The sequence below is a fragment of the Schistocerca piceifrons genome, chromosome 4, assembly GCF_021461385.2.
Source record: "Schistocerca piceifrons isolate TAMUIC-IGC-003096 chromosome 4, iqSchPice1.1, whole genome shotgun sequence".
Classification (NCBI taxonomy): Eukaryota; Metazoa; Arthropoda; class Insecta; order Orthoptera; family Acrididae; genus Schistocerca; species Schistocerca piceifrons.
Window position 1 is genome coordinate 241,072,725 of NC_060141.1, and position 23,025 is coordinate 241,095,749.

At 40.3% G+C, this 23,025-nt stretch overlaps 1 protein-coding gene across 3 annotated transcripts in view; it reads left to right on the plus strand.

Moving 5' to 3' along the window:
- Nucleotides 1-23,025, plus strand: part of LOC124796284 (negative elongation factor D) — a 192,341-nt gene that overhangs the window by 230 nt on the left and 169,086 nt on the right. Inside the window, exon 1 of one of the 3 annotated variants that reach the window (XM_047260403.1) lies at nt 407-426. The exons of the other annotated variants lie outside the window; for them this stretch is intronic. The gene's annotated coding sequence lies outside the window, so the exon portion shown is untranslated. Of the gene's footprint in view, nt 1-406; nt 427-23,025 lie in introns of those variants that run through there. 3 annotated transcript variants of the gene reach the window in all.

Sequence of the window (23,025 nt, forward strand, 5' to 3'; positions counted from 1 at the left end):
ATGTTGTGTGCCCCGGAGCTTGCTGTACGTGAATATCCAGCATTTGTTAAATCTGTACCGCGATTTATTTTAGTTTGCGTCCGTTTTTTAGAGTTCACCTTGAGGGAGTTCCAGTACTATTTTAATTACCGTGTATTATTTTTTAAATCACGATTTTGAATACTGCCTATTTCTGTCTAGATCTCTCTCAAAAGTCATAATTGTAGTACATCTCTTGTTACGTGTTTTTGTGAAGCTTTACAGAATCTTTGTCAAACGGATAGAGGAAGAAATTTTTGGGGAATTGAGTTCCTACTATATTTTACTCGAAGTTTTATGCTGACATTTTATTGGAGCGGACTACGAAAACTACAGTGCTCCAGCCCGATTGCTTTGCCGTGAAACGGCGTTAGATTTGATGATGCCATTTTTTAACCTTTCCACAAAGTATGTATCCATATTCTTGAGAATTTAAACGGGGAATAACACATTTTGAAGTTTAAAATAATTTAGTGGGCCATTGCAAATTTAGTGGAGTGGGGGGGGGGGGGGAGGAGAACTAATGTCAAGTTAGATAATGGATTGTATGACTGGAACGGGGAATATACTTAAGAGTATTTGAGAATATTCTGAGGTTAAAGGTGGTCGGAGAAATTATCACTTCGAATGAAGAAAATACTATTTTGATGTAAATTATGAATTGTTGTCTTACCACATAAGAAAATGGAATTTAGTGTTTTTCCTTCCACCTCTCTCATCAATTTTTCTTTTACCAAAAATCGATGTTGTGAAGGTGTTTACAGATACTACAGTAAATAAGTGCCCAAATTGCGTGACCTGTAACATTTCAAACTGGAACTAGTTATTGTTGCACTGTAAAGGAAATTGTGTTGAATCCTTAAGAGGATATGGAATGGCGATAAAGTATAATTTAAAGAATTGTTTTTAATTTTAGAAGGCTTACAGTGCAAAATACCATGCTGAATAAAGTGAAATTGTTCTTTGCTACATAAGGGAATGTAAAGCATTTTTCTTTTTCGTCGTCTCGCATCATAATCACTGCTTTGACTTCAAAACGTCTAGCTTGTTCAGCAGAATCAGGCTCTGTAGCTCTGCATTAAATCATTTTTTATTTCCTGTCTCCATATTTAATTTTTGTAGTTTGTGGCCAAAACAGGTGACAAAGCAGCAATTCTCTCTTCAGTACCTATTACATCAGGAGGATTTGCAATCACGGTTGGTGGCATTTGCCAAAATTATTATGATTCGAAATGGATAGCGTTGGAATCAAGTGATTCCACAACTATACTCTTGGGGAAGGCGCACTTGTCAATGTTGATGCCCCTGCTATAAAACGCCCCTGACTCTAATATTGTTTCATGGTTGTTTTTTGAAGTGAGTGTATATAGCAAGGTGGATTATACAGAAACATCGGGTGGCGGGCTATCCTTCTGTTCATTTTTCGTAATGCTCCACTGTAGGCCTACTAGGTTTACCAAAAATAGACTACTTTTACCACAAACTGTTTTATTTCTGCAGGATAAACAATAAATAGCTTGCTAATTCATAACCACAACACCTTAAGCTTATAATAGAAAAATGAGAGGATGACACCAGAATTCTGTTTTTCATAGGGTTACACTTGTCCCCTTCAAGTTCCTGCCATTTTGTTATAGTTATCTTCATGTTCCAGGCTGTGTTCTTCAAATTAGTCTTACAGCTTTATTATGACTTCATGTTATACACTTTTTTAAATATATGCACATAATGTAATGTCTTTTCTAAAACTTGTCGTATATCATAGCTTAAGCTCTTTCAATCTATCAGTTTTCTCTTTTTCTAGTGTAGGGCAATTTGCTGTTATTCTTTGGGTGATCTTTTATTATACTAACAAAAGCAAATTCTGAGTCTTCCATTTCGTGAACACAGCACAGACTTTCAGTACACAAATGCAATTGCAACTCTCTTTAGTGCACAAATGTAAACAACATGAGAAACAGAGGGGTTAAATTTTAACTGCTTTGCTGAAAACTTATTCAGTAGTGGCTCCTATGATATCACTGCATGCACATGGCAACAAACATGAAAGTACGTATAAATAAGACAATAACATCTCCCTCCAAAAATAAATCAGACTAACGGAACAATTGAGGGTTTTAGGGAGGGGACAACCTAAATATAATGGTAAAAAAAAAAGAAACACCATTATCCCAAAACACACAAGATGATGAACAAAAAAAAAAAAAATTACAAAATCTCCAGGAATTGGACACTTCCCTTGACCTATACAATTCAACTGCAGCTGACGATACCAAAACACCAACGCTTACAGCAAAAACTATGGAAATTGGAATCAGACTTTTCCTTTAATCACAGCTGACAATACCAAAACACCAGTACCTACATACAAAAATACGAAAATTGGAATCGGTCATTTCCCTTGACCTATATAGGTCAACTATAACTATTGATACGAAAAACCACCACATACAACTATGAAAAAAGAAACCAAAAACACAACATCCCAAACATACACGCGAACAGAGGATGCCATCAAACACAACAACACAAATCTACAAATACAGCCAACTCAAACTCCGCACCATAATGATGTCACACAACACCACCCTTATATCATGGGTCAAAGCAAATGGGTGGAATCAGATGCTTCTGTTGACCCCATTACTTGACATACAGATTGTCTTTAGCATAAAAAGGGGTTTATAAAACTCAGGCTTTAAATAATTGTAGAATCAGTTTGCTAGAAAGCAAATTGTTCTTTATACAAGCACATAAGAAAACAGACATGCATAAAGTAGAGAAAAGTTACAATAATTAAGTTGAACAGAAAAGTAATTGACAAAAAGTATTGTAGTGACTGGCTGAGAAACAGAACAATCTACGATTAATTCCCCTTTAGACAAAAAAGGTAGTTTCATCTGTATTAAAATCTCTGCTAGAGTCATTTGACATATCCTTATCATTCAGATACATCATGGAATCAGTTTCTTAATTTTCTTCCCACTAATAGAACCTCTAGCTCCACATTTAGCATCATTTTGTGCAGAAACGTTGTTACTCTTGAGACAGCTGTTACATCACTTTTTTCCAGGTTGATTGTTTGCAACAGCTTTAGAACATCATAAAGAGATTTTCATTACTATCCGAAAACTATGTTTGAGCAGTCCATAACCAAGTCCATAAACCTTTTTCCCCCTCAAGACAGGATGTGGGCCACAGTGCTCAGTAGACTGTTGTGGAGATAGGGCACAAATTTTAATTCTTAATGTTCTTGGAGCTTTGTTAAACCTATTTGTGGTAGCAATCTTCATTCTGTCAAGAATAGCCTACAGTGAATTTTGATCTTTCCTGGGAGATCTCTTATCCTTGTCTAGCATTACCTCCCAACAGCTTAAATTTCTTCTGCAGTTTTATTTAAACATGTAGAATATGAAAAAACCAAGTATGTATTGCTTAAAGAAAAACTGAGAAAGTCGACTTCTTCAACACAGACCTTTTCAAAAATTGACACCAGACAAGAACAAAGAAAGAAATGCATCTATGTCTAATTGAATAGCACATTTCATATTGTTTAAAATGAGCTATTGTGTAAAAATAAGCTTAAAAATCCCTAATTACATCAGAGTTGCCTTATACGGGGTAAAATTTTTATATGTTGGCATCGCACTTTCAGACACTGTAGCACAACAAACCAACAAGAAAAGAACATTTCTTGGGTATATTTTTAATGTGCTGCAGCATTGAAACTGCATATTTGCACAATAAGCAAGTGTAAATATGAAATCCTCCAAATGCGGCGCATTGGATTCAGAAACTGTGAAATCGAGATTGTGGTGTACAATGTGTTTTTGTTACACAATCAGAGCACAGGACACGTGATCTAGTTAGCCAGTTACAGTGAGTAGACGTGATCTATTCAGTTAACAATAATGTATTACGTTGCGAGTACATTTAAATTAAAATATGTATAGTATACGAACATGTAGAGCTATGACTTCATATATGATCTTGGTCCTGCTTTTTCTTTTCATCAGAATTGTGGTTAGGTGGGATGTAAGACATCTTATGATGCAAATGAAGCAATGACATTTCTATTCTTGTTTGAGAGAAATGTATGGCTCTTTTATTCCACATATGTAGTGGTTTCAATATTGCAATTTCTGAGGGTATGTTATGGCATGGGCGTAACAACAGAACTTAAACCTAGAACATTAAAGGGGAGAACATTGTGACGTTGTTACTAAGCCGTCATGAGTTTTACTGTTCCATATTTTATTCAGAGGAAATAATTATTTATTGTTTATGCACTAGATAATTATAAGGTTTCAATTGATATTTCACATAAAAAATAAGTACAAAATGTCCTGTTTTACACCCTATACTAACAGTTGTCCAGTTAAAATTGTGGATTAGTACCAGTTGCAATCATTAATTTTAGGAGGGTTTAGCGATTTAGGGTTAAATTGGTTGCAGTGAAGCAGTGACTTTGATATTGTTTGTTGTTTGACTTTTATTCTACGAATAGGTCGCAATTCCAGGAGTGTGGTGACAAGCCTGATCTGTAGCATAGCCAGAGGTCTAGGTTAGGTTGGAATGCAACAGTTTAGTTGTGAGTTAGTGAAGCCCAGAAGTTAGGTTGGAAAGCAACAGTTTGGTTGTCAATTGACAAAACGAAATTTGAGAAAAGGAAACACAACAAAGGCCGTGAGATTGTAGGAAATAGGGTGTTCAGTGCAATTCAGCGAAGGTTGAAAAGTTCTTCCTCATGCCAGTTGAAGGAATTGTTGTTCAGAATAATAACAGAAAAGGTCCTTCCAATGACGACGTTGTTTGTGACAGCTACAGTTCAAACAACACCCATGGTACTGAAGGTTTCCTGTACCATACAGTGAACCATAGTCTGAACTTCATAGATATGAAAGATTGTTACGTTCACGTTTGCAACATGGACAGAATGTGGCAGTACGTCAAGGATGCCACCCCATGATGTTTCAGAAAAACCAAACATTTCGCGGGTTACCTAGCTGAGGATGTGTTCTGTCAAGCATATTGCCATAAAAAAATGTTACGTCACATATTTGTTGAAGCAGGTAAAGTTTACCCACCCTGTGGAACTGTTGTGCTGTAATTCTTTAGAAAAATGTTTGCGAGCTGACTAGCGACGACTATTCCTTGTCATTCGGGGAAACCGGTGCCTTCCGTTTCCTCAACATTACTGGTATGTTACAGCATTCCTTTGCTTGGTACTGTACATCTTGTACAATACATTGGGATATCTTCTTTATTCGTGTTTCATTCTTAAAATTTTTTCGTTGTTTGTGTTTTCGGACATCAAAAATGTGATGATACGGTGAAAGGATGAGGTTCTTTGCTCGAAAAGTGGTGACTGAGAGCGGCAGTGTGGAGGGAACAATATCTGGGAAACCAGCAAGTACTCACTGCAACACACACAACTTGGCAGTTTAAAGTATCGGGTAAAGCTCACTATCTTGCCTGTGTTTTAGGACTCAATGGCTGTCAAATCATGTGCTAATATGAGGGTAGAGAGCTCGTCAGTGTCTTCTCCCTTCCCAGATGTTCAGTTGGTGAAGAAATGTGCCACATTTAGGCAGACACACACATAGAAAAATTAATACTGCAACACCAGTGCATAGTTTGCAAAATGTAAGTGACTCCATACAGGAGACTGTAGTCCAATTAAAATTTCTTGATAGTTGAAATCTGCCACTTGCTATTACTGTGGTGTCACATTGACCTTCACCTGCTGCTCGGTTGTCAGTGACACACAAACAGGGCAGGGCTCTTCACAAATGCTGTTAATGTGAAACACGGAGCGGTTTTGGAATTGGGGCATGAAGTACATCAGAAATGTGAGATGCTCTGTCGACAGCTGATTTAAGTGACCAATAACTGCACTGTGGCCGACGATGTGTTTTGCAGCCTTGCATGTAGACTACCACTACCTTGTAATGTGCGATATATCTGAGAAAAAGGCAGTCAGTAATCTGCAACAGAGCTTAGATCACAATCGCTTTGTTCACAGCAATTAAAGTTAACCTCTATGACCAATCTCAAGACAGGAGAAATTTGGTGTCAGCACTAAAAGTAAACTGTATTTCTCCCTATCATTGGTTGCTTGAAACGTCTCACACTGGCTACACGAGCTGCTGTGTTACCAACCGATGAAGTCCTCATTGGCACTTGGTTGCAGATTATAGGTGACACAAGCAGAAACCGAACAATAAAAAGTGATAGGAAGAAAAATTAGAGCAAATAAAAAAGTCAGTGTGATGATGAAAATGGTGTGCCAAAGAATTTGAAATAATAAATTTGCATTTAAACCAATTAATAGAATTAAAATAATAAACTTAGATTTTGAAATTAAAAAGAAATCGTTATAATTGACAGGATTTGAACCTATGACCTTTTATGTCAGGTTAATAACCATTGCACTAGACCTTAACACTGGGGTAAGTAATTACATTAATGCATGTGGTGACCTTTTTTCAAGGATGGATCGCAGCCTTCAAAAATTTGGCTTTATGCAGTGTTGTTCGAACATTTTCTAATGTTAGATGATCACTGTGATTATGATAACAGTATATGTGACACTGAATCGCATCTTGTGCAAAAGTATCCAGTTGTGTTTGGTAAGTGCTATTTATGAAGTGTATGTATTTCATTGGCATTGGTGTGTGTGTGTGTGTGTGTGTGTGTGTGTGTGTGTGTGTGTGTGTGTGTGTCGTTGTTGTTGTAGTTGTCATGTGTGAAGACATCTGAAATAAAATTGCCAGACCCATGATTCAGGATTGAAACACATCAAGAAAGAAAGTTAGCTGATCAATTGTTGTGGCAATTTGGCAATGATGAATGGTTTAGAGTGAGTTTGAGTGCTCAGATTGGAGCAAACCAGCTCCAATATGTGAAGTGTCATCTATCAAGTAATTTTAACCAGACGACTGTATGGATGTCTTCCATATAGTTATGGTCTTCTTAAATTTTCAGTTTCCCAGAGGTGTTAGTGCCTTGGTGATCTGGGTCCCAAGTACTTAGTGTGGAACAGTTTAGTTGTATTTATAGAACATTACTTGACAGAGTAGCCGTATGATGTGGTTTCTTGTTGATTAGCAAGTTCATTTCATAGTGCAGTTTGTCCACATATTCTGCATATATGCTATTCAGGTATTCCATTATATTGTGTGGTGGGACTAGTCTATAGTCTTTAACATGTCATCAAAGATGAGGTCATTTGAGATGGAGCGCTAGGCTGTGGGCAGGTCATTGAATCACAGGGTAGGGAGAAACTGTTTAATTTGCATTTACTTCATAATTATTAACTCACCCATAAAAGTTCTTTGCTCCCTCAGTGCACATCATTTTTTGTATATGTGGTTGTGTACTCACCTGTAACCAACTCTGTCATTGATCTTGGACTAAAATGCACAGATCGTGTTCTGTTTGGTATGTTCATTAATAATTGAGAGCTGCAAATGTCAGAATGGGGTGGGTGTGAGTTGTCTGAATGAGGTGGGTGTGAGTTACAGAGTAACTTGTACACAAATCCTTATCAGAAGTTCTTGAGAAACATTGCTGTCTGTTATCATTTTTAAGAATGTTGTTAATGTTTTGCAAATAATGCTTTCTGCGTATCTCTGCAGTTCACGATATTGCTGGCTACGCTATTCCACAATCCCACACTGCCCTCTTGGGCAAATTTCTAGTGGAGGTGATTTGCTATTGCCAAGCTTTATGCACACAATAACGGAAATAAATAGTACCTAATATTTGGTGTTACATTGTCATAAAATATATAATCCCATGAAGTACAACACAAAACAAACACCAAACTTTACTCTCACTTGATGGCTGTACAAGGTTTAACTTTATATTGAAATCGCTGTTACAAGTTACATCTACGTGGAACTTGAGAGACTGCTATTACTGTGGTGTTTGCGTACATTTTTTTGTCATCTTCAGGCAGCTTACAACTGGTTTTCAGCACATCCTGGATGCTTCAGTCCTTGTCTATGAGCAGAACTAAAGCTCACTTGGTCATTCCATGTAAATTGGTCCAATTTTAGAAATCATCTTGCAGTGTACCACAGATTGTGTTCACATATTGTGTGTAGCAGCCTGTACAGTGGAACCTGGCATAGCAAGCATATTTTCTTCCAAAATCTTACTCGTAGTGTGAAATACTCATTAAGCAAAACGTAAATTAATGTAAAACACAATAATGCGTTCCACGCAGAAAAAGTACTAAAAGTTTTATCTTATTCAAACAAAATTATACTTACAGTATTACGTACCTTATTATTCACAATACATAGCTAATTCTTTTTGACTAGGAATCTATCAATAGTCATTTGTTTCTGCCGATGTTTCAACACTTCACGAATATTCGACACAGCATTATCATCAAAGAAATTTGTAGTGCGCATAGCCACTGCATTTTGGGGTGATAATTTTGCAACCGATTCCTCTGCTTTCAGCCTTTCTCCAATTGCATCAGAAGACTGGTGCTTTGCTGTTACCGCCAACTCCTCCTCCTCCTCCTCCTCCTCTGAACTACTCTTCACAAATTCTGCTGTGAAACACATTGCAACTCCATAAGGTCTTTGGTGGGCATTTGTTGGCTGTGATCTTCCACAAGCTCATCGATATCATTGTTACCCACTTCTAGTTCCTAGCTCTTGGCCAAAGACACAATCTCGTTTACTACAGGCTCCATGGGTACTCAAATGCCTCAGAGTCAAATTCGACAACACACTCCGACTAAAGCTTCTTCCATGCAGAAGTGAGAGTTCTCTTGCTAACCCCTTCCCTGCATCTTTTTGATCATCTTTATGCAGGCAACAGTGTTGAAATTCCAAAACTCTCTGAGAGTGATTTTGGTAGCTTCAGTCAACTCAAAGCAATGCTAGAAAAGTGCTGTAGTGTAGAGCTTCTTAAAGTTAGAAACAATCTGCTTGTCCATAGTCTGGAGTGATGGAGTGGTGTTGGGAGGCAGAAATTGGATCTTGACGAATTGAGATTCTTCGAGGAGGTGGTTGTTATAATGTCAAGTTGAACACACATATTCCAAAACGACACAACACATGTAAGTCACAGAGCAAGTTGACAAAGCAAGACATGTGAACACGGTAACATTCAAATCAGCACTGAGTCCAAGTCTGGCGGCCGCTGGCTGCTTGGCCGCTTAGGTGGCATGGCTGCTGCATGGCTGGCAGGCAGCGCCGCATATAGAGGATGCGCGTAACTGCGCGGTGGCACTTTGAAAGATCGGTGAGTCACAACACTTTTCCCCCCTTTGAATTTTTTGCACTGGTCTTGATGGAGGTGGCCTGTAGATTGCTAACGTCCATAGGTGTTGTTTGACTGGCCGTAAAGTCTCGAGGAGGCGGCTTCCTGTACGGACGGAAGTGTCCCCGATGATAACGGGTCGAGATGACAGGAGACATAGGGGTCGAATGTGCCGGGGCCCTGTGCGCCAATCTGCCCATTGCAGCAATTCCGGTTGATATAACAGGAGACATGGGCGATGTGTTGGCATCCGTAGGAGAAGGAGGCGAGTAGAGTTGTTCCGACAGATGATGGTCATCCGGTTCCTGCACGGGCACGTCTCCTGGTGGCATCCGTTCTTGTGCTGGCACTGAGATGACAGTGGGAGGGCTGCGTTGTGAATAATGAGAGATGCCAAAATTCTGAGCGTCAGGTAGAGCCGAAGGTGGTGGAGCGGCATTCGGAACAGGCGTTGCCGGCACACGAGGCCGAAGGTGGTCCGAATGATGCACTGCAACACCCGTGTCCGTCTGGATTTCATACAGGCATCAGCCACGGTGTCGTAAGATGCGGCCCGGACTCCATTTTGGCCACCTGCCATATCCCCATACCCATACAAGGTCGATGGCGGTGAACCGGCCAAGTGAAGGCACTCGCAGCCGTGAGGTGGAAGGCCACAGAAGATGAAGTAGCGTGTGGGGCTGTCGGCCATGTAAGAGCTCAGCCGGGCTGTGGTCACCCATGGGGGTGAAACGGTAGGAAGCCAGAAATTGTAGAAGCGCATCATCAGCAGCAGAAGAAGTCAGGAGTTTCCTTATCTGAGCCTTAAATGTGCGGACCAGTCGTTCAGCTTCACCGTTTGATTGGGGATGGAACGAAGGGGCCGTGGCATGCATGACACCGTGACGAGCACAAAAATCCGCAAATTCGGAAGAGACAAATTGCGGACCATTATCAGTAATAAGAGTAGAGGGAAGGCCTTCCAAAGAGAAAATGCGAGCGAGAGCCCTTGTGGTTGCCGCGGTGGTAGGCGACGTGCAACGGACAATGAAAGGAAAGTTAGAGTAGGCGTCAATTACGAGTAGCCAATAAGTACCTAAAAAAAGGTCCCGCGAAGTCAGCATGAATGCGCTCCCAGGGCTTCTCAGACGAAGGCCACGGTGACAAAGATGACTTCGGGGCGGCGGCCTGTGACGCACAAGGGCCGCAGGCAGCGACCATGTGCGCTATTTCACGAGTCGGTGCCAGGCCAGTACACATGACGGCGTGCCAGAGAATTTGTGCGAGAGACACCCTAGTGCCCTTCGTGAAGGAGGCGCAAGACCGAAGCACGCAAAGACGCAGGTACCACAACACGTGGCAAAGCATTTTTGGTGGACAGGAGGATAGCACCATCCCTAGCTGTGAGGCGGTAACGCAAAGCATAGTAGTTCCGCAACGGATCAGAAGTCTTAGCGGACGGACGATCTGGCCAATCCTGAATACAGCGTAAAACCCGGAAGAGGGTAGGGTCAGAACCCGTAGCAGCCGCCAGCCGGTCCTTGGTGGTGGGGAACCCGTCCACAACCTGCTGCTCGGCAACATCCGGGTGGAAACACAAAAGTTCGTCCCTATCAAATGCCAGATCAGGACCCATGAGAAGGCGAGACAGTGCATCAGCATTCGCATGTTGAGCCATCGGCCGGAAATGAATCTCATAATTGAAACGAGACAAGTAAAGAGCCCAATGCTGGAGGCGGTGTGCAGCCTTGTCGGGAAGCAACGTTGATGGATGAAACAAGGAAACAAGTGGTTTGTGGTCCGTAACAAGATGAAACTTGGATCCATAAAAGAAAACACCAAACTTATGAAGAGCATAAATAATGCCCAAAGCTTCTTTTTCAAGTTGAGAATATTTTCGTTGGGCATCCGTGAGCATTTTGGAGGCAGAAGCAATGGGTTGTTCAGAAGCGTCAGAAAAACTGTGTACAAGGACTGCACCAACCCCGTATTGAGAGGCATCCGTGGCAAGAATGAGATGTTGGCCAGGTCGATAAGTAGCCAGGCACGGGGCCTTTTTCAGCATAGTTTTCAATTTCTGGAAAGCTGCATCGCATGACGCGGACCAGTGAAAAGGCATGTTTTTATGCAACAGGCGATGCAACGGCTGAGCCATGGAAGCAGCAGACAGTAAAAACCTGTGATAGTATGCTATTTTCCCCAAGAAGGCCTGCAGTTCCTTAACAGATGTATGGTGAGGAAGGGCATCGATCGCAGCGACAGTTTGCTGAAACGGATGAATACCATCCCATCCTCATCGCCAATTGTTATAACGTCAAGTTGAATACACATATTCCAAAATGACACTACACATGTAAGTCACAGAGCAAGTTGACAAAGCAAGCCATGTGAGCACGGTAAAATTCAAATCAGCACTGACAATGAGTCCAAGTCTGGCAGCCGCTGGCTGCTTGGCCGCTTAGATGGCGCGGCTGCTGCATGGCTGGCAGGCAGCGCCGCATATAGAGGACGCGCGTAACTGCGTGGCGGCACTTTGAAAGATCGGCGAGTCACAACAGTGGTCTTGTGAGTCTGGATAATGGGCAGGAGCATTGTCCATAACAAACAAGACATGGAGTGGGAGATTCATCTCAAGCAAATATTTGGCACAGAAGGACCAAACCATTCATTGATCCAATCACAAAAAAGATCAAGTGTCGCCTAAGCCTTTGTGCTGGACCTCCACGTCACATTTAACTTGTTCTTCTGGACTTTACACTTCTTGAGGGCTCATGGTGTTTCTGAATGGCAAACAAGCAACAGATTAATTTCCAAATCGCCACTTCCATTGTCACACAATAGCAGTGTGAGACAGTCTTTCATTGGCTGATGAAGTTCTCTGCTGCCTTTGTGTCGCAGCTGGCTGCTTCACCATTCCTTGCAGTGCTGTGGATACTGGTTCTTATCTACTCGAAACACCCACAGCTTCCCTTAGACACTTCTTCGCCTGCTGATCCCGGCATCATCTTAACGAGGGCAACAAAAATCATTCTCACCTTCTCACAAATGATGTTCTCATTAATAGTGTTGCCTTGTAATTGCTTTTCATTTATCCAAATAAGGAGCATCCTTTCTACATCGTCCAGAATACGAAGCGATTGGTTAGATCCTCTTGTCATTCCCTTTGAAGCATCTGTCTCCTTAATCTTGTTTTTGTTCTTGAGGATAGTGCAAATAGTTGATGTAGAATGTTAGTACGTGCGTGCTAAATTAGCAACGCTCACACCACATTCGTGTTTTTCAATGATTTTACGTTTCATCTTAGGTCATTTTCTTCCTCTTATGGTTGTCTTCTTGCTGCTTTAACTTCGGGGACATTTCTGCAAAGATTATTAAAATTTGCATGCAAAAAAAATGCTATGTGAAAAATATGTGATCACCAGAATGAGATTTTCACTCTGCAGTGTAGAGTGTGCTGATATGAAACTTTTCTGGCAGGAGAGCTTCTGTAAAGTTTGGAAGGTAGGAGACGAGGTACTGGCAGAAGTAAAGTTGTGTGGATGGGGCGTGAGTCGTGCTTGGGTAGCTCAGTTGGTAGAGCACTTGCCCGCGAAAGGCAAAGGTCCCGAGTTCGAGTCTTGGTCCGGCACACAGTTTTAATCTGCCAGAAAGTTTCACGTGATCACCAGCTGCACGAAGATGGTGGCAGAGAGAGTGCTAAACCCAGACTGCAGTATGTACTAAAGACATTGTTCAAATGCTGTTGGTGCCAATGAAAGGTATTTATATTGTTGAACGATTCCCGCACTATGCGTGAACGGCTGGTGACTTCACACTAAATTGTCTTCACTTGTTAAGCAAAACATGGCTCATTGAGTGAGTCATTTTTTTACAGATTGTTTTTCTCAATATGTGAATTGTGCATTATGGGGGATGCTCGTTAAGAGAAGTCCCACTGAACATGTTACAGGTAGTTCCTCAGTTTCTTAGTTCTAAATATGGAATACTTGGTCTTCGGGAGACTCTAGTGAAGGCTGGCAAATTTTGTAATAAGGATGCAAATGTTTTTGTAACCTTTAAGCTGATACCTTTCATAGAGTAGTTATGTTACATCATTGAGAGTAGGTACACTAGTTCAATGGTTTTAAGAGTTTTGAGCAGTATTCGCTGTCTAGATCACTCATAAGTCATCAAGAAATTCCGTCGTTATGTGAAAACATTCAAAGTTCTGGTAGATTTATTTTCTATAAAGTCATTGTCACGGGAAGCTCTACTTTCAAGAGCTTTAGTCTCTATTACTTTCTTTGTAGGATCTGCAAAGTTTAAACTTGAGGAGTAAATTTTATTTATTTATTTTATATATATCATTTCACCCTTTTACAAGCACATCGAACAATGATTCAGCACTGAATTTGTCATTTTCTCAATACTTCCTAATCCTTTCACTTTGGACCTATCTTCTGTCTTGCATCCATGCATTTTTAAGTTCCAAATTCCTTCCTGTTGGATTCTTGGGTATGAAGTTATGTATGTTGATTTTCTGCTTGTGTATAGTCCATGTAGTTGCCAGTGTGGTCACTTTGGGTGCCTACTGGCCAATGGATTTTGGACTGTCTGCTTCCATTGATGATATGAAAGATTTTCTTGATAAAGCGAGAGTCGTCCATTTGTACTATATGACCCTAGAATTTCATACATTTTTTCTATGCAAGTGGGGTGAACCACTCAGTCAGCGAATATAGGTCTTTTTATTTTCAAATAATGAATACCAAAAGTTAACGAGGAAAATATTTCCTTGCTATTTAGCCAATTTGGAATATCCCACAAAGATGAGAACTACCATGCAGAACGCTGCACCCTTCTGTTATTTAATATGTTTTTCTAGTTGGTGTTCAAGATGCCAACTTCCGAGGAAACACCAATCAAGGTTGTTGATGCTAAAACAAACAGCTGTACAAGCAAGTTTACTTGCAAGTAAGAAAGCACTTGCCAAGATGCCCACTGGCAATTTCTACTATTGGATCCAGTAAGAGAACAGAGCAAATAGGGAAAAGAAAATGTAAATAGCTCATTGTACTTTCAGTCTGCTGTTGAGAACATGCTGGCACTTGATGATGATCAAATGCTCAATGACACTAAATATATAGCAGCGCTCTTTAACAATTAAATTCTAAATGTGACTGAGAAACTTGGCAGACAGTTCAAAATAAAAAAGTATTGCAGTATTTAGGCAATCAGTCTGCAAGCATTCAGTCAGTGCTACTTCTTCCAGGGAAATCAGGAAAATGAAGTTTCTTACAAGGAAACATTACCAGCTTGACATCATATTTTAAAGGAGAAAAAGCACAGTAGCAAGATATTGGCCCCAGTAATTAATCCTACATGATATTTGGGCCATAATTCTGATCATAAACAGTTATGACCTTTTAAACGTGCAGCTTTTAAACTTCGCACACAGTAGTTGTGTGTCCCTTGCTTCACCCCACTGCAACTGTCTAATATGCCGGAGCGCGAAGTACTGTACAGCGGAAACAGCCAGTGACCTCCTATTCATGGGATATTGAAGGTGAGGAAATGTGTTTTGAATTCTTGTTCAGAGAACAAGTTAATTTATTCAAAAGGTGTACATAATACGTCTGGCTCAAGAATGTGAATGTTATTTCACACAAAACACTCAACAATATATATGCCTTAAAATCAGAATGAATAACCTAAGCAACTGAAGAATTATTATTAAATAGAGTTAATTTACAATTTAATCATGCCAGTCAGTTTGAAGAGTGCATCTCCTGCAAAAGTACTTCACTTTAACAGTGTCGGTTTTCCAGTTCAAAGAAAACAAAGCACGAAAGCTTTATTCATAAGGAAACAGTGCTACACTGCTTCTTTAACAACACACTCAGTCTTACATTACTTTACACTGTATTTGTGAACAGCAGCATAGAGATGTTCAAAGCCAAGAGCTCTCTGGCACCAATTATATGTTTGAAACAGCACACTTTGACTCACTGAACAAGCACTGTCATTTTTTAGTTCATTGACATTAAGAACATGGGCCTCTTACTCACTTCACTGTATTGTACTTCCTGTTTGGACATTGGGTGGCTGCAGTGGGGTGGAGCGAGTGGCAGTTGGTGTGTGTGAATGTTTAAAACCTTTACATTCAAAAAGCTGTAACTTTGTACTGTTAGAATTATGGCCTAAATTTTTGCGTGGGATCGGTTGCACAGCTATCTGGAATGTGTGCTTTTTCCTCTTTAAAATATGAAGTCAGGTTGGTGATGTTTCCTTGTTAGAAGTGAAAATTCTCATGGGGTTGATAACATTTCAGTCAAAATATTATAAACAGAATTAATTTTCACTCTGCAGTGGAATGTGCATTGATGAAAATTGTGTGCTGTGCTCATAGTTTCATATCTACCAGTGCTTCCTTATCTACCCAGTCCCTAGGCTGTGGTTCAGCAATTTCTCAAAAAGAAGAGGAAGGAGAAACTGGTGTCAGAAATAGTTGTAAGACTGATGTGTTAATGAAAAGGAGAACTGCCCATCACAGAAAATGTTGGAAACTGTGATTTCAGTGCACCAGTTGGTAATTGTCACGTGTCTGTGCATGCGCAACTATTGAGTGCTGTTGGAAAGGACCCGCATCTTTATCCTTATAAATTCACTGTTGTGTCATTACATTTGAGTTAGTGAAATGAGCGTCTGAAATGGCACACTGTCATTGTCAAGTGTTACGCAAAGCACATTGCATAGAAAATTGTTTGTGCAAGAGCTTAAGACTGGAAGTATTTTGGCAAAACCACCAGCACAGAACGCAATGCAAAACTTGGTGGCAAAATGGGCTCTGCAGTGAATATAAACTGTATCAATGCGAAAAAAATTCGGATGCAAGAAAACATTGCTCAAGGGAAGGAAAGCCTGGAAGTGTAAGGAAATCTTGGTTCTGTTTGTCTGTGTGAATGGGAATTAATAAAGAGATTGTGTTGTTGAAACATTGTTGGAAAGGACCCGCATCTTTATCCTTATAAATTCACTGTTGTGCATGAGTAAGCACTCAAATGAACTTTTGCATATTGAGTTCTGCTAGTGGTTTCTGAGTGAAGTGGAATCAGGACTTTGGATCCTCAGTTTTTCATTTCTTTAGTTCAGCCTGTCGATGTATGCGAACTTACAGAACTTGCACCATTATGCATCAGAAAATCCCATCAATACTTTGAAGAGGTGCTGCATTATCTTAAGATTGTTGTTTTGTACTCAGTGTCTGGCATCCACATTATAACAAGATTCTATAACAACTGTTTAATGCTAGGTTGAATATCCAGATAATGTTTGATCTATATGTGGATCAACCCGCAGAGGGTGAATGGCTGTACAGATATTTTCAACAAGACAGAGCAACAGCATGACAGAGCGACAGCACATACCCTCGTGACAAGCTTGTCACAAATGTGTGCTGTGTTCAGTGAGAGGAGGACAGTCAGCAAAGTAGCACAGTCTCATGGACACCCCAGTCGCCTGATCTTTCCCACTGTGATTTTCATGTGTTGGGCAAATAGAAGGGTTAGCCTGCTTGGCTGAATGGTTACGTGTTTGCCTACCATGCAGCAGGTCCGGGTTCGATTCCTGGCCAGGTTGGGGATTTTCTCCACTCGTGGACTGGGTATTGTGTTGTCCTCATCATCGTTTCATCATCACTGACACTGAAGTCTCCCAATGTGGCATCACCTGAAATAAGACTTGCAACACGGGTGAACTTCCCGGATGTGGCTTCCCGACCATCAGTGCCACACGCTCGTTTTTTGAAGGGTCAGGTGAACTCTAATAATTCTCACACACTGAAGTACTACAGCAGACCATTTAGAATGCTGTTCCTCATATCCCTCAGGCAGAGCTGCTGTATTTCACACACTTTGATAAAACAAGGAGAATGCTGCGATGACGTCAGCAGTGGCCTTTTCTGTGATGCTCTTTAACAAGGGTCAATCCTGAATCAGCCTTAATGTAAATATAAATATTTTTCATGCCAGAGTCACTACACTGACTCATTCTGCTCCCAATGCAGTCTTCTGGTAAACTTAGAATGCTGCCTGTCCAGTGGTGAGGTGAGTGCAGGTCTGTGATTATGCACAAGTGGCTGCAAAGATCCTTGTGTAGCTTATCTGTGGAATATCTTGAAGCCTTTAAAATTGTGAAGCTAAGGTACATTACACCATTAAAGAGGATAATAAAAGATCATGGCTTGATTTTCTGAGTTATACGAATTGCTCTACAGCATCTACAACACTAAACTAGCAAATTAGGAGAACCTGTGACAGTGTAAATTTTATAGTTGAATGGCACTCGCACTGCTGTTCCCTATGTCGTAATTCAGTCTGTCACAGAACATTTCTCCAACAACACAGATGCAGTCCGTTAAAATCCAAAATTTTGTTCATACAGTAGAGAGTAGAAAGGGGAAGGAAGACCTTTAATTGTACAACAGAGGAACCCACATTGACACTTCTCCATAAGAGAGCTGGCATCAACCTTGTCTATGTTACACTGTACAGTCCCTGTAGCAAATGTGATTTGGTACAGCTTGATGACCCATGTGTCACTGATATGCTCCTCAATTGACTTAATGAGGTGTGTTTTGATTGTACACATTAATTGATTTGGAAAGAGGTTATCATGAGCCAGCTGTTGAAACAAGTGAAGGATCCCATGTCACCCAGTGGGCGTTGCACCACAGCACAAGTAATTGTGTAGGACACACACCAGAATGAATTATCATCCAAAGTCTTACATCATTTCTGAAAACCCAGTGTCTCAGACATTTACCACAGGCTGGGCTTAACAGATTTTATTGTGTAGTTCATAGTATGATGCAACAGTAGACTTTTCATTTTAAGCAGTACTTCTTATTGATACATTTGTCAATCTTTGAAGAAACGTATGGTGTTACTCGTTACAATTTACTAGGGGAAGACCCTGGGTGCTGCATTTCTTCACACCACAGTGCAGATGTTGACCATGTGCATCATCACAGCATTTGCCTCTACTATCATTGCTTTTCGCGATGAAATTATTATTGTGGAAGAAAACAGAACAAAACCAAAATGAGAGTAACATGCTCGGTAACTTGAACATGAAATCCACATAACATATTATGGCAATTCACTGTCTAAATAGCAAAGCAGAGGGCTGTCAATATGAGAATTTCTCTTTGGGTGGGTGGAAGACGACACTGGGTGGCCAGTCCTCCAGGCACTCATTGTTGTTATTTGCCTGTTGTCTTCTTGCTCAGTTGCCAGTCTTCTTCTTCAGATGTTGCTTCCATGTTCTTTTACTCCCTGTCACAGACTGCAGTCACTCAGCTGTTGTGTCTGGTAGCACTAGCAGCAACTTGTCCAAATCCTTTGCCCTCTTGCTGCAGTGAGAAAACTTTTCCAGCAGTGGTGCCACCTGCTGAGCAGTGCAGAACTTCTACTGTGCTGCAACGTCACGGCACAAAATTCAAAAATCCGTATGAGCTGAAGGACTACATATCTTGGATCGATATGCCCAACAGTTCTGACTATTGGGAAGTGACTAATGGCAGCAGATGTATAAAAATTCTCTTTTTTAGTGGTGATGGTGGATTATGATTTGGTTGTCTTCCTTATGGGATTGCCACTTGCAACCATTCTTAAATTAAGATTTTTGAAAGCTCTGAAATATTTAGAAATTGCTTTTTATGACCCTGGATAGAACACAATTGTGCCAGGCACAACATGTTAAGATGTTAGAAGGACCCCCACGAGAGCACAGAGCAGCGACAAATGACTTTAGAACACTTCGTATGTAGCTTACTCAAGAACGTTTGTGAACTGAACTTCCAATCCAGTCAGAAATTATAATCATGCTATGCACTTTCTGGCTAAATTAAATTCTGCCCCACCCAGCATTTGTTTTTTGCAAGATCAGCTGAAGTCATGTTTCTAAGTTGTCCAACATCAACAAGAGTTCATTTGGGATCCAAGTAAGAGCCACCTACCCAATTTGTGTTTGATAGAAATGCGAGTTTTAACTTGGTGCTGGAAAACTCAGAGCTGGAATGAATATCCATTTGGTGAGACCCATGTTGCTTTCAGAGTTGGTGAAGTACAAAACATTTTGTGCTCCAGATTGTATTTTGGATAGCCATTAGATGCGTTTGTGTGAACACCCATTTTGAAGCTGTTTACACTCATAGGTCCAAGCAAATAAATGCTAACACTTTAGAAAACTTGTTTAGAATCATTTCCTGGACATCAGGACACTGTCAGCTGACTTGATGTGTACTAGGGGATTAGTTATTTGTTACTGTACAATACAATTGGCAGCTAGCGGTATAAAGTCTTGCATGAAATCCCTTGCAAACTGATTCATTTTCTGAAATTGTGAGTGATGAAACCATAAACCCATTGGGGTTGTTACTTGTTCACTTGACATTGCAACTAATGTCAAGTTAAAACGGATGTGAAAAATTTGCATAAATGATAACACAAAGAATAGTTTGAAAATAACATTTTTAATGACATCATGCAAAAATGGCAGTTTTTATGAAATATTGTAAAATTTGGATTTTTCTCCATTTTCATGTAGGCCTAAAAATGTCGCAAATATGGTTGCAAAACTTTACTGGTATTGGTAACTGATAAACATCAGTTTGTTTGCATTGGACCTTGACTGATCTCAAAGCTCTAAAGTTTGTATGTAACCTGAAAATTACAGTTCATTCCCTGTGTAAAAGGCTGATGCAGTATATGTGACATCATACAAAAATAAACTATATCCCATGAACACTGCTCCTGTAACAGTTTTATATACTGACATTACATTTCCCAATCCTTTTGTGCAACAAATTGTGTTAAGTGATGCATTTGGGAGAGATCTTTAATGTGGTGCATCAAGTAAACTGCATATTTTCATAGTATACACGAATAAATACAGACACTGTAAGATATGGCTGTTGAGATTTGCAAACACACAATTCAGTATGTATTACCTGCTCAGTTTGTTTCTATGCACTGCATTAAAGATCTCCCTAAATTCAAAAGTATTGTGAAATGTGATGCCAGCAGAGAAGACTGCTGTCTATGTTCCAAGTTAAAATGGCTTTAAGATGGATTCATTATTGTAGGGGTAAAGTTTTGGTTATGAAACCAAAAGCTTTTGAAAATTGTGGAGAGAGAAATACTTAAGGTAGAGATGAAGGAAACAATGCACACACTGGATTGTACATTGAAACCAGGCTTCCAACTCCTCTGGCCACACATCCTCGGTGTTCTTGTTTGAGTCCTACAACAGTAGTGACAGAACCCTGTTAATGATAACTTGTTAAAGAACTAGGTACACATGCATGGAATGTGTGATATACCTTTTCAGTGCTGCATATCCAATGATTTGTCCTTAGACCAGATGTTTGTCATTGTTTTAAACTGGGATACATCAAAGAACATATCCACATACTACAATATAGAGTATTTACTTAGCTGATTGTTTGGCGTTGGCTTCGTTGTCTTCTTAGAGGCATGTTAATGGCTGCAGGCTGGGCTAGTACGTAGAAAATTAACTGATGTGAGGATAGTGAGTATCTGATAAATCTCAAGTTGCAAAATGAAGTAAAAAAATTTTGACTTTTGAATGATTGGTTTCTGAAACTTTTAGACACATTATAATGACATGTTTCGATCCAACAATGCAAACCATACATCTGTTTCTGCAGCTTCACAAAATGACTTGAACACTGTTCACCACTACTTCCCATCAAGTTCTGTGCCCAGTGAAGAAGGATAATGCCCGTTTCACAACAATTCCTGCAAATGTGACGTCATTTTGACATCATGCACAATATCGATGCTTGCATGATTGGCTGTTGACTTTGTGACATGAAAGAATATGAATATTATTGTTCCTTGACTCACTTGTAACAAATTGAGCTGCTCTCTTAGATTCCTGCCTAACCACACACTCGGAAGTCACTACATATCCGGAAATAGAGAGACAAATATTTTTTGTGAAGAAAAAATACAAACTTTATTGCAGCTCATTGTAGTTGCAGCACTTAAATTTGCACCCTTACGTTCCAGCCTAACCACACATTCTGAAATCACCACATATTTGGAAATATAGTAGAACCCCTCTAATCCGACCTTGGATGGTCCGTCACTCCAGTTAGTCCGACCATGCTCAGGCTCGTGAGCCTGTGCCGACTTGTCACTGACTGGACGCATGTCGGGCCATTGTTGCGGTGTCTATCGGTGTGCATTGTTATACTGCATGTTATTATGCAGTTTTATCCTTTGTTGGGATTAAAAAACGTCGTCATTTGCTTTATTCCATGTTCTCTACAGTACTTATTACTGTAGATTTATTGTGTGTACAGCTGTCTGTTTTTCAACATGTCTGGATTCTAACATAAACGTATAACTATTCCACTAAATGAGAAATTAGCAGTGCTACAAAGACTGGACGGAGGAGAATTGCTCCAAAAAATTGCAAAGGAACTGAATGTAGGTGTTACGACAATTAAGGATTGGAGGAAGAATCGGAGAGAAATTGAATCCTATACAGTTACGATTGATGGTGAAAACACTCTGAAGAATCGCAAAACATTAAAAAAGCCTAAACTGGAACTGCTTGAAAACGCATTGTGGATGTGGTTTTGTCAAGAAAGAAGGAAAGGAAAGGAACTCCAATGTCCGGCCCAATTCTCAAAGAAAGAGCAATAGTTTTGCACAAAAAACTGGAAGCTGAAAGTAAATTTGCTGCCAGTGAAGGCTGGATTGATCGTTGGAAAACTCGTCATGGTGTCCGATTTGTTTCTATTTCTGGTGAAAAACTATCTGCCGATGCCGCAGCTGCTAAGGAGTTTTCTGTTAAGTTTTAAGAAATTGTAGAAGACAATGAACTGTTACCCGCCAAGTGTATAACATCGATGAGACAGGGCTGAACTTTAAAATGTTGCCAACAAAAATGCTCGCAGCTTCAAATATAATCCGTGGTAGGAACGAAACTTATAAAAGGTAGAATAACAGTAATTCCTTGTAGCAACGCAGATGGTACCCACAAGCTCCCCTTGTTCGTCATTGGCAAATCTAAGAAGCCAAGGGCATTCAAAAATATAAACTTATCTTCCTTGCCGGTTTATTACCGCAATCAAAAATCTGCTTGGATGGACTGCAACCTTTTTAAATCCTGGTTTCTTGACGAGTTTGTGCCATCGGTTGAAAAAGGCTTGAAGCAAAAAAATCTGCCTGTTCATGCTCTACTGCTGTTGGATAACGCACCATCACATTCATCTGAGGAAGATTTGGTGAAAGGGGACAGAAAAGCTCTCTTTCTGCCTCCTAATGTGACCTCTCTCATCCAACCAATGGATCAGGGCGTTATTGAATGGCTAAAAAGGCGATATCGCAGAAAGTATATCAGCTCAATCTTGGAAAAATCTGAAGGAGGTCATAGCATGGGATGAACTGAAACCTGACACACTGTGGAAATCATGACGTAAGCTTTGACCACAAGTTATGGCTGAAAATGAGCATACCGAAGATGAGCAAAACAGTGACGCACTGGAAATCATTAAAGATCTACAAACTCTGGAATCGAACGTCCCTGCCAATGAAGCTTTGCCACTGTTAGCCAGGAAACTGTGAATGAGGACTTGTACGGTGAAGACGTATCGCCCACCCGGATTTCACACAACAATGCAGAAAACGCTTTCGACATCACCCCTCAATACATCGAGCAGAATCCAAC